A 10142-nucleotide genomic window follows, 5' to 3' on the forward strand; every position below is an offset into this window, starting at 1 on the left:
GTCTGTCCAAAGCCAGGATCCTCGATAGTAGTTGTTATATCATATATTGGAATGTCTTGTGATTTGGAACTTAGTATTGAAACTGGTGAAATAGATAGATCTGTTATAGTCTCTATAGTATTCTCCAAACTTGCTAGGCTTGTAGTGATCTAGAGCTTGTGGTATTTTATATACATTGGTCTATGACTGAACACATTGTTCTGAATGTTAAGTATTTGTGTTGTCGGGCTGCTGTCTCATTGACAAATACTTATAGATTTTTTTTATTTAGAATCCTAATTGTACATTATGGGTGTTTATTGTAATTACAGGGTTACAACTGGATAATCGCAACTTGTAAGAGCAATACAAAATGACAACACAATGACAAACAACGGTTAAGGGGGCTCCTGGGTATAAATCTTTTTTTTAACATAGGATTTCGCAATATTTTTTTATAAATGAACTTTATCATTAAAAAAAAATTATACTTAAAAGAAAAATTGAATTAAAAAATGGGGTCACCGTTCATTTAAGCTCACAATCTGCCTCCGAAAGAAGCATACATTTTTGTTTATGTCTTTTTTTTCTGTTGAACTAATAGGAGAAATAGAGGTAATATCGAAATTAAAAAAATAACCTAATTACAGAAATCGCTTAAATTTTACAATTATTTAGTTTATGTACAGCTTATTTGAAAACGTTAATAAAAAGTATAGGTCTCCGATGAGTTAAAAAAGATATTTCAAATGAAAGGCAAAAAAATTGCATTTTTGCTCCAAAGTGAGATAATTTGGTGCTTTTTCAATGATATAAACATTTTCAAAATCATCTGTGGCCAAACCGAATCGATTTTTTGAGTTAATGTTTTACCATATCATAAAGTAATAACTAATAGTGTAGTAAGTAAAATTTGTAATGAAAAAATAGTGGTTTAGTTTTTATCTGATTTTTTTTTACACACGAGCCACCTTAAGCAACTAAATGACAAAAACAAATGTCTAAATATAGCATATACACTTTAACATTGTAAAAAGATAAGATTATTTAATTATAAATGAGATATATTCAAACTGTAAATGACCTGGTTTAGTAACTATAATGTGCTTATTTTCAATTAATGATTCCTTTTTTCAATACGGACAAAGTCATGGTAGTTCTCACCCAGACACATTGCTACGCTGTAAATGGTCTTCAGTAAAATTTTGCAAGAATATGGCAGACATAGAATGACCGACGTGTATACGTCCCGCTCTTTCGTATAGAGATGTTTGGGATATTTCTAGGGACATCATTTTGTATAACTTGTAATGATTGCATTAGCGATTTAGTCACCATCCCTAAAACCTATTCTAAATTATTTTACAGATACAAAGATTTGCTATTGGAGTTTGATTGTAATTTTAGCATTACAAACAAAATAGCACTTTCAAATATGACGGTGGTGTTGTATTTTAGGACAGTAATTATAGATACGATGAATGTTAACATACTGATGAATATAGCTTTTCTGTCAATACCTATATGTTATGGGGTGGCATTTTTCTATGTGCTTTTCTAGTCAGACTCTTTATGACTTTCTGACACGAAATCGTGTTCTGATTGCTTAAGTAAGTCAAGCAAAATTTGATTCAATCATTTAGTCAAAATTGGATATCTATAAGTACGTCTGAATGAAGCAGGGACGACTCTTCAACATATTTTATCATCCGGATAACCAGCAGTGATGGCGACACAAGGCTGACAGTGCATTATGCATATATAATTCGTCTAATTAAAATATCAATACAACAATATTAGATCTGTAAATTTGCGTAAACAATCTTTTATTTTTTCCCTCGCCTGGATTCAAACTCATGCTAATGAGATATCGTGGCATAACAATCGCATTGGCAATTTGTACTATGCCCGACGCGCTATATATATGTAGTGACGATTGAACGAGTCAAGATTTAATAGTTCTTTTGATTGTATGATATTTCTCCCCTTTACATGGTTAAGGAAACCACATTCTTAAAGTGTCTGACTGAAGCAAGGATCCTGTCATTCGCAAATTGGTTGCTTTCAGCCTTTTTTTGTGTTACGTTTGTTCCTTTATTATTAATCAAGCTATTCTTTCGATAGTTTTGCATTTTGTCATGACGGGGTCTTTTATAGCTATAATACGACATAGGTTTTGCTCATTGCTGCAACAGTGGTCAACAGCCTAATGATCTCCAAAGTGTAAACATTCATATACCACAATTACCAACGTTTATCGAATATACAATGTACTTGTATTAGAATTTAAAGAAAAACAAATAAATCGATTATATACTCTTCTTTTTTTTTTAAACTTCGAATATTATAAGTATTAATATTGATTCACTCTGATGTTCCATAGTCTTAAATTGTACATGAATAGTAATTCATAGGTAGATATTTAACAGAGAACAGATGTTTTTTGTTAATTGAATCAGATGAATAAACACTAAATTAATATTCACAACAATAGCAAATACGACCTATTTTGATTGCACACATCATTGACAAATAAGAGTTTATTAAACACGTCACTTAGGACATACTCATTTGCAACCTTCGTCCAATGACCATCACTTGATTAAACTTTAAAATAGTGGTGAAAAAAGAGTTTGGACACGAAGCAATAATTTATGAAATACGATTTTAATTTTAACCAGCATTATTAACGAGGAATAAAATACAATTCTTTTATCCAGTCTGAATATGCGTCCTTAAAAAAAAAGTGTCGAAGTAATATTTTAACCCTTTTCAAGGTCAAAGCTATGGCTACCACAAGACTTATACAAAGAAAGTAAGAAAGTAGACGTTTAGCGTCTTTCATAAAACGAAGAGGATGCATTGGTAAGCTCATACTGTGTATTCATATTTTTTCAATGAAGACCAATCTTAGTGGATTTCGATGGAACACGAAATCTTTTATCTACGAAAGTGCAAGTTTTCCTTAATCCGCGAACATTGATAACAGCAAAAATAAAAGAAATCCACAGTAGTTAATTTGTCCTTGTAAGGGTTAGTATTAAACAACGAATACGAATTTAATTCAGGGGGTGATCCAGGATTTTGGAAAGGGGGGGCGAAGATTATAAATTTCTCCGAGCGGAGCGAGGCGAAAAATTTTTGAGACCTTTTTTGGGCTAAAAAACATAAAAATAAGTGTAATATGCACTATTTAAACGGTTCCTGGCGTGGGGCATGTATATTTCATAGTTGCTGTAAAGTGTAAGGGTTGGACATTTTTCATGCTGTTTTCTCCCTATTTTAAAATTGTCTATCATAAAATGATAGTATTGATCTAAAGCTATGTACTGATATATTTGTTGGAGGACTTGTCAGTAAAAAATAGTCATGGAAATTCGTTGAAATTTACAATACGACCGACACGAGTTAAAAAAGACCAACAAGCAGTTTTTATCAAAATATGTGACTAATTATGTTTCACCCAACATAACTAAGGGAACCGAAGTGAGGGGTCCCAAATCCACCAAAGACTACGAAAGTGTCTGAAATGACAACAAAGTTATGAATGACGGTCGACAAATGGAGACATAAAGGTCACATCCAGCAGGCAGGTTACAGTCTGGTCTTGAAAAAAAGTATTCAATATATATAAGTCCGGCGAAACAGACATTCCGGTCAGACATGCAAACCCCGGCCACAAAAAATTCGCCCGTCTTTATTCATCATGTTCATTAAATGCTAAATAATTATGTTTGAAATTTTCGTTTTTAATAGCAAAAAAGTGGAGAAGCCTGTTTTTTCAATCCAGATACGGCCAGAATTTTTGTTTAAGGCAAGAATCCGAGTCATTTTTTTTCTCTCTCAAATATCTCAGACTGCCTCCTCAAATCAAATGCTTCGTACCTAAGACTTGAAATCTTTCTAATACTGACTGGGGATCCTTATTCAACTTTGTTATTTATAAAATATAAAATAGGCTGGGGCATTTGGGGTGAGACATGTTTTTGTATGTAAATAATATTGTGGAACATTTTTTTCATGAGAGTATAATAGTCTATAGAGTATTTACTATTACTTTCTTTTTGGTGGAATGTGAAACAGAAGTCAATACGTTCTTGCTCAATCCTGTGTCGCTTTGAAGGTGTCCTGATTGTCATGACATCCTCAGTCTAAGTCCGAGCAAAGGGGGCTCCCCCTGAATCCGCCACTGTAATTTACTATATTTCGTGGCAAACTGTGTATAATAAAATTGTGCTTTAACAAAATGATTATCAATTTTAATTCTTTAATCTTACATGCATAATTATAGTGATTATATGTAGAAATAAAATGGTGAAATGAAATGCTTGTCTGAATGTTTGCGTACATAGTCATACAGATGGATACGCTCTAAATTGTTATTCACAAAACTAACAAATACAAAATATTTCGATTGCACACATCAATGATAAACAATGGAATATTATAAATGACCATTACGTGATTTACAAAACGATGCCACTGCTGGTGGACGTTTCGTCCCCGAGGGTATCACCAGCCCAGTAGTCAGCACTTCGGTGTTGACATGAATATCAATTATATGGTCATTTTTATAAATTTTCTGTTTACAAAACTTTGAATTTTTCGAAAAACTAAGGATTTTCTTACCCCAGGAGTAGATTACCTTAGCCGTATTTGGCACAACTTTTTGGAATTTTGGATCCTCAATGCTCTTCAACTTTGTTTTTATTTGGCTTTTTAACTATTTCGATCTGAGCGTCACTGATGAGTCTTATGTAGACGAAACGCGCGTCTGGCGTATAAATTATAATCCTGGTACTTTTGATAACTATTTACACCATTGGGTCGATGCCACTGCTGGTGGACGTTTCGTCCCCGAGGGTATCACCAGCCCAGTAGTCAGCACTTCGGTGTTGACATGAATATCAATTATATGGTCATTTTTATAAATTTTCTGTTTACAAAACTTTGAATTTTTCGAAAAACTAAGGATTTTCTTACCCCAGGAGTAGATTACCTTAGCCGTATTTGGCACAACTTTTTGGAATTTTGGATCCTCAATGCTCTTCAACTTTGTTTTTATTTGGCTTTTTAACTATTTCGATCTGAGCGTCACTGATGAGTCTTATGTAGACGAAACGCGCGTCTGGCGTATAAATTATAATCCTGGTACTTTTGATAACTATCATTCATGTTTGCACTTGTCTATGTAAATGTTCATAATAAATGACTATGTGTACGTCAGGTCATAACGTCATGGTCATTGTTACTGAGATAAACAAAAAACACACATCATTTCTTATAGCCAATCGTCTAGCTGTTAATTCCAATAAGGACATTCTCAACCATATAAAAGAAAACTTTGGCGATTTTTTATCATTTAAAAAATCTAAAGGAGTATGAAGTCTATTCTTTATTCTGTGGTTATCTTAATTTCCATTTATTCCACTTAAGGTATATAAAATATATAGTATAATAGAAGACAAATATTTCCTTAATATATATCGAATGTGTTTTTATTGACAACCCAGTAAAAAAACCCGCACGTTAAAAGCTTTTCTTTGAGGGAGGTGGCAACATAAAGCCCTTTTGTGGATCTTTGTATTAGAAATTAAATCAAGTTTCATTTCTCAGACGTTCCGATAGATGGAAATCAGTTTTTAGAGTGTAGATAATAACTGCGACCATTCTTAAAAAATCCTGTATCGTTTATTATCACTTGTTTCGTGTTCTTGTTATCTATCATTCATATATACGATTATTATACAGTTATTTTTGTTAGTTTTTCTATATTGAATATACAAGTTAGGAGACGTTGAATGATTGTCAAAAAGTCTGGCGCAAATATAACATTCAATCATAGTATTTATAAAGTATTTATTTACAACCACTGGGGCGATGACACTGTTGGTGCAGTTTTAATTTCCCGATGGTCTCATCAGCCCAGTAGTCAGAAGATGAATTATTATTGACATGGTCACTTATAAATCAACTGTATACATAGATTTTTTGAAATACTGAAGCTTTTCTACTTAAAGTAAAGATTACTTTAGCTGTATTTGGTAACCCTTATAGGAATTTTTGGTACAAAAATAAATGCCCTTCAACTTCTATCTTCATTTGGCCTTCATCATTTTTTGATAGGAGCGTCACTGATGTGACTTTTTGTAGACGAAACGCGTGCGTGTCTGGCGCAAATATAATGTCAATCCTGGTATCCATGATGAGTGTATAGTACTTCGGTGTTATCAACTGGGCAATCAAAACTTGAAGTTCTTAAGAGCCTGTGTCGCTCACCTTGGTCTATGCGCATATTCAACAAAAGACACAGATGGATTAATGACAAAATTGTGTTTTGGTGATGTGTTTGTAGAATTTACTTTACTGAACATTCTTGCTACTTACAATTATATTCATCTTAAATGAACTTGGTCCATTAGTTACAAAGGAAAATATTTTGTTAAAAACAAAACTTAACAAAATTTATGAAAATTATTAAAAATTTACTGTAAAGGACTGTAACTCTTTAAGGGGTCGACTGACCATTTTTTCATGTTGACTTATCTGTAGCTCTTACTTTGCTGATCATTATTGCTGTTTCTCTATCTACAATAATATTCAAGATAATAACCAAAAAACGGCAAAATTTCCTTCAAAATCACCAATGCAGGGACAGCAACCCAACAACCGATTGTCCAATTAGTCTGACAATTTCAGGGCAGCTAGATCTTGACTTTATAACAATTTATTCCCATGTCAGATTTGCTCTAAATGCTTCGGTTTCAGAGTTATAAGCCAAAATCTACATTTTACCCCCTATAAATAATGTTCTATTTTAGCCATGGTGGTCATCTTGGTTGGTTGGCCGAGTCATGCCACACATCTTTTAAACTATATACCCCAATGATGATTGTGTCCAAGTATTGTTAAATTTGGCCTTGTAGTTTCAGAGAAGATTTTTGTAAAAGATAACAAAAATTAACGAAATATTGGTAACAAATGACTATTCAAGGACAATAACTCCTGAAGGGGTCAATTGACCAATTCGATCATGACTTATTTGTAGATCTTACTTTGCTGATCATTATTGCTGTTTACAGTTTATCTTTATCTATAATAATTTTAAAGAAATTAACCAAAAACTGCAAATTTCCTTAAAATTTCCAATTCAGGGACAGCAATCCAACAACTTATTGTTCAATTTGTCTGAACATAACAGGGTATCTAGATCTAGACTTGATAAACAATTTAACCCCTTGACAGATTTGCTCTAAATGGTTCGGTTTTAGAGTTATAAGCCAACATCTACATTATACCCCTATGTTCTATTTTTAGCCTGGTGGCCATATTGGTTGGTTGGTCGGATAACGCCACACATTTTTTTAAACTAGATACCCCAATGATGATTGTGGCCAAGTTTTGTTAAATTTGGCCCAGTAGTTTCAGATGAGAAGATTTTTGTAAAAGATCACAAAATTTTACGAAAAATTGGTAAAAAATTACTATACAGGGCAATAACTCCTTAAGGGGTACATATTTGTAGATCTTACTTTGCTGATCATTATTGCTGCTTACAGTTTATCTCTATCTATAATAATATTCAAGATATTAACCAAAAACTGCAAAATTTCCTTAAAATTGCCAATTCAGGGACAGCAACCCAACAACCTATTGTTCAATTTGGCTGAATATTCAGGGAAGCTAGATCTTGACTTGATACACAAGTTAACCCCTTGTCAGATTTGTTTTAAATGCCTCGGTTTCAGAGTTATAAGCCAAAATCTACATTTTACCCCTATGTTCTTATAAGCCATGGCGGCCATCTTGGTTGGTTGGCCGGGTCACCAGACACATTTTTAAACTAGATACCCAATAATTATTGAGGCCAAGTATGGTTAAATTTGGCCCCGTAGTTTCGGAGGAGAAGATTTTTTTAAAAGTTAAGGACGACGGACACCGGACGCCAAGTGATGAGAAAAGCTCACTTGGCCTGTTAGGCCAGGTGAGCTAAACAAATAGTTGCAATATAAAAAGACAACAATAAAAACAACGAAGAGAAAAAAAAACAAATGTCAAAATATAGCATATACACTTTTACATTGTAAATAGACGCAATATTATTGAATTGTGAAAGATATATTCCAACTGGAAATTACCTAGATAAGCAACTACGTTGTCCCAATTATTAATTCCTGATTCCGGATTTAATTAGGAATAAGTCATAGTAGTTATCACTTAGACATATTAGTTCATATAAGTGGTATTCAGTAAAATCTTGCAAGCATAGAATAGACAAAGAATGAATAAACGACATGTATACATCGCACCTCTTTCACATAATGACATCTGGGATATTTCTTAAAACCTTTACTAAATTCTTTCAGATACAAACATTTGCTTTTGGAGTTTGGTTGGACCTATAGATATCGTATTTCAAGCAAGATATCACATCACAATTTGAAGGTGATGTTGTTTTAGAGCTAGATAATATAGATACAATTAATGTAAGCATACTGATGAATAAAATAGGTTATCAATTTAACACTTTTATCTTGGAATATTGTCTTTTTCTGAGCTAATACTGAATTTGTTTTTTGTTAAGAAATAACCAAATACGAATGGCTACACATTGTTGAACATTTTGGAACCTTTATTCTGTCAATACTTATATGTTACAGTGTGGCATTTTATAGGTTCTTTTCTGATCAAACTGTTTTGACTTTTTGAAATTAAATCTTTGGTTACATGTATAGGATGATCAAGTAAAACGTGGTTTCATTATTATATAAAATTCGCTTAGCTTTAGTTTGTCAACAAATTCTGCATTCCTATGGGAACGAAATATGCAACTCTCGTTGCCGACCGTTTCTTTCACACGAGTCGAAGGTCCATCAGACATTTGTCAAAAAACAGAAAGATAAGATTCCCTTATTTTGCATTCAGATATATTGATGATGTTCTTTCCATTAACATTCCAAATTTTTCTGATTGGGTTCCAATAATATATCCCTCAGAACTAGAAATTAAAAAAACAATAAAAATAAACATGTCTTCAAATTCCCTTTTTTTTTTTACGAATACCTTAAATTTGACAAGACACCGCCAACTCAGTACCAGAACTTCTGACCAACGAGACAATTTCAATTTTGAAATTATCAAATTCTTCCACCTTAGAACTTTATCTGCATATGGGCTATATATTTTCAAATTTGTTTTCGGTAATATCATGAATATAGAGCTTGGACTAGTAAAACATCACCAGTGTATGAGAAGTAAGTTGAAGAACCAGGGTATACCTAGGAACCTATCAACTTTTTTATAAGCAATTTGATCCAATATAACAAGACCGTGTTGATAAATATTCTGTATCAACCTCACAAATAATATACCATGGTCTTAAATAGATTATGGGTACTGATGTTGTTTGTCATCTTATTAATGTGTTAAAGTCTTCTTTATTTTTCTTTATCCATATTTCTTTTACTGTTGAGTCAATTGTTGGTGACATGCATTGTAGGATATGTATTTATACATCATTGAGTTATTGTGCTATGGTATATCATTTTGTATTATCTTTCATTTTAGATCATCTCCTTTGTCTATATGTTTTTTTATGTTTCCTTGTTGCATATTACGTTTGTTTTAATAGTGATAAAGATTATTACTCAATGTTGACTGCTGTATCTGTATTATTTTTTTTACATGTTTACCGATTAGTGTGTCTGTTTGTTTTGTTCACACATCATTGTCACTATAATGGAATTGTTTGTGACTGTCATACAGGTAAGAGGTTTGGATAGCTATAAAACCAGGTTTTATCCACCATTTTCTACATTAGAAATCCCTGGTATTTTGAAATAACATATTTTCTAGCTATATACATGATATATAGATTAACAAACACAAGTAAAATAAATAATATATTACAAATATCTTCTGATTCATTTTCATTTTAATATACAAGTAAATATATAAACAGAACAATAGATATTAATACAAATGAGACAAAACAGAAAACATAACACAATAAGTTAACAAATAATATGATACACAAATCAATCAAACAAGTTTCTTTAATCATTTAACAAATGTGCGTTAATGCTGTTTTTTTGGCTTATTCCAGCAATCTTATAAAATATAGATATTAAGATACTTTGTATAGCTCTGTATTTACATTTCCA

Source organism: Mytilus trossulus, chromosome 10 (assembly GCF_036588685.1).
Source record: "Mytilus trossulus isolate FHL-02 chromosome 10, PNRI_Mtr1.1.1.hap1, whole genome shotgun sequence".
Lineage (NCBI taxonomy): Eukaryota > Metazoa > Mollusca > Bivalvia > Mytilida > Mytilidae > Mytilus > Mytilus trossulus.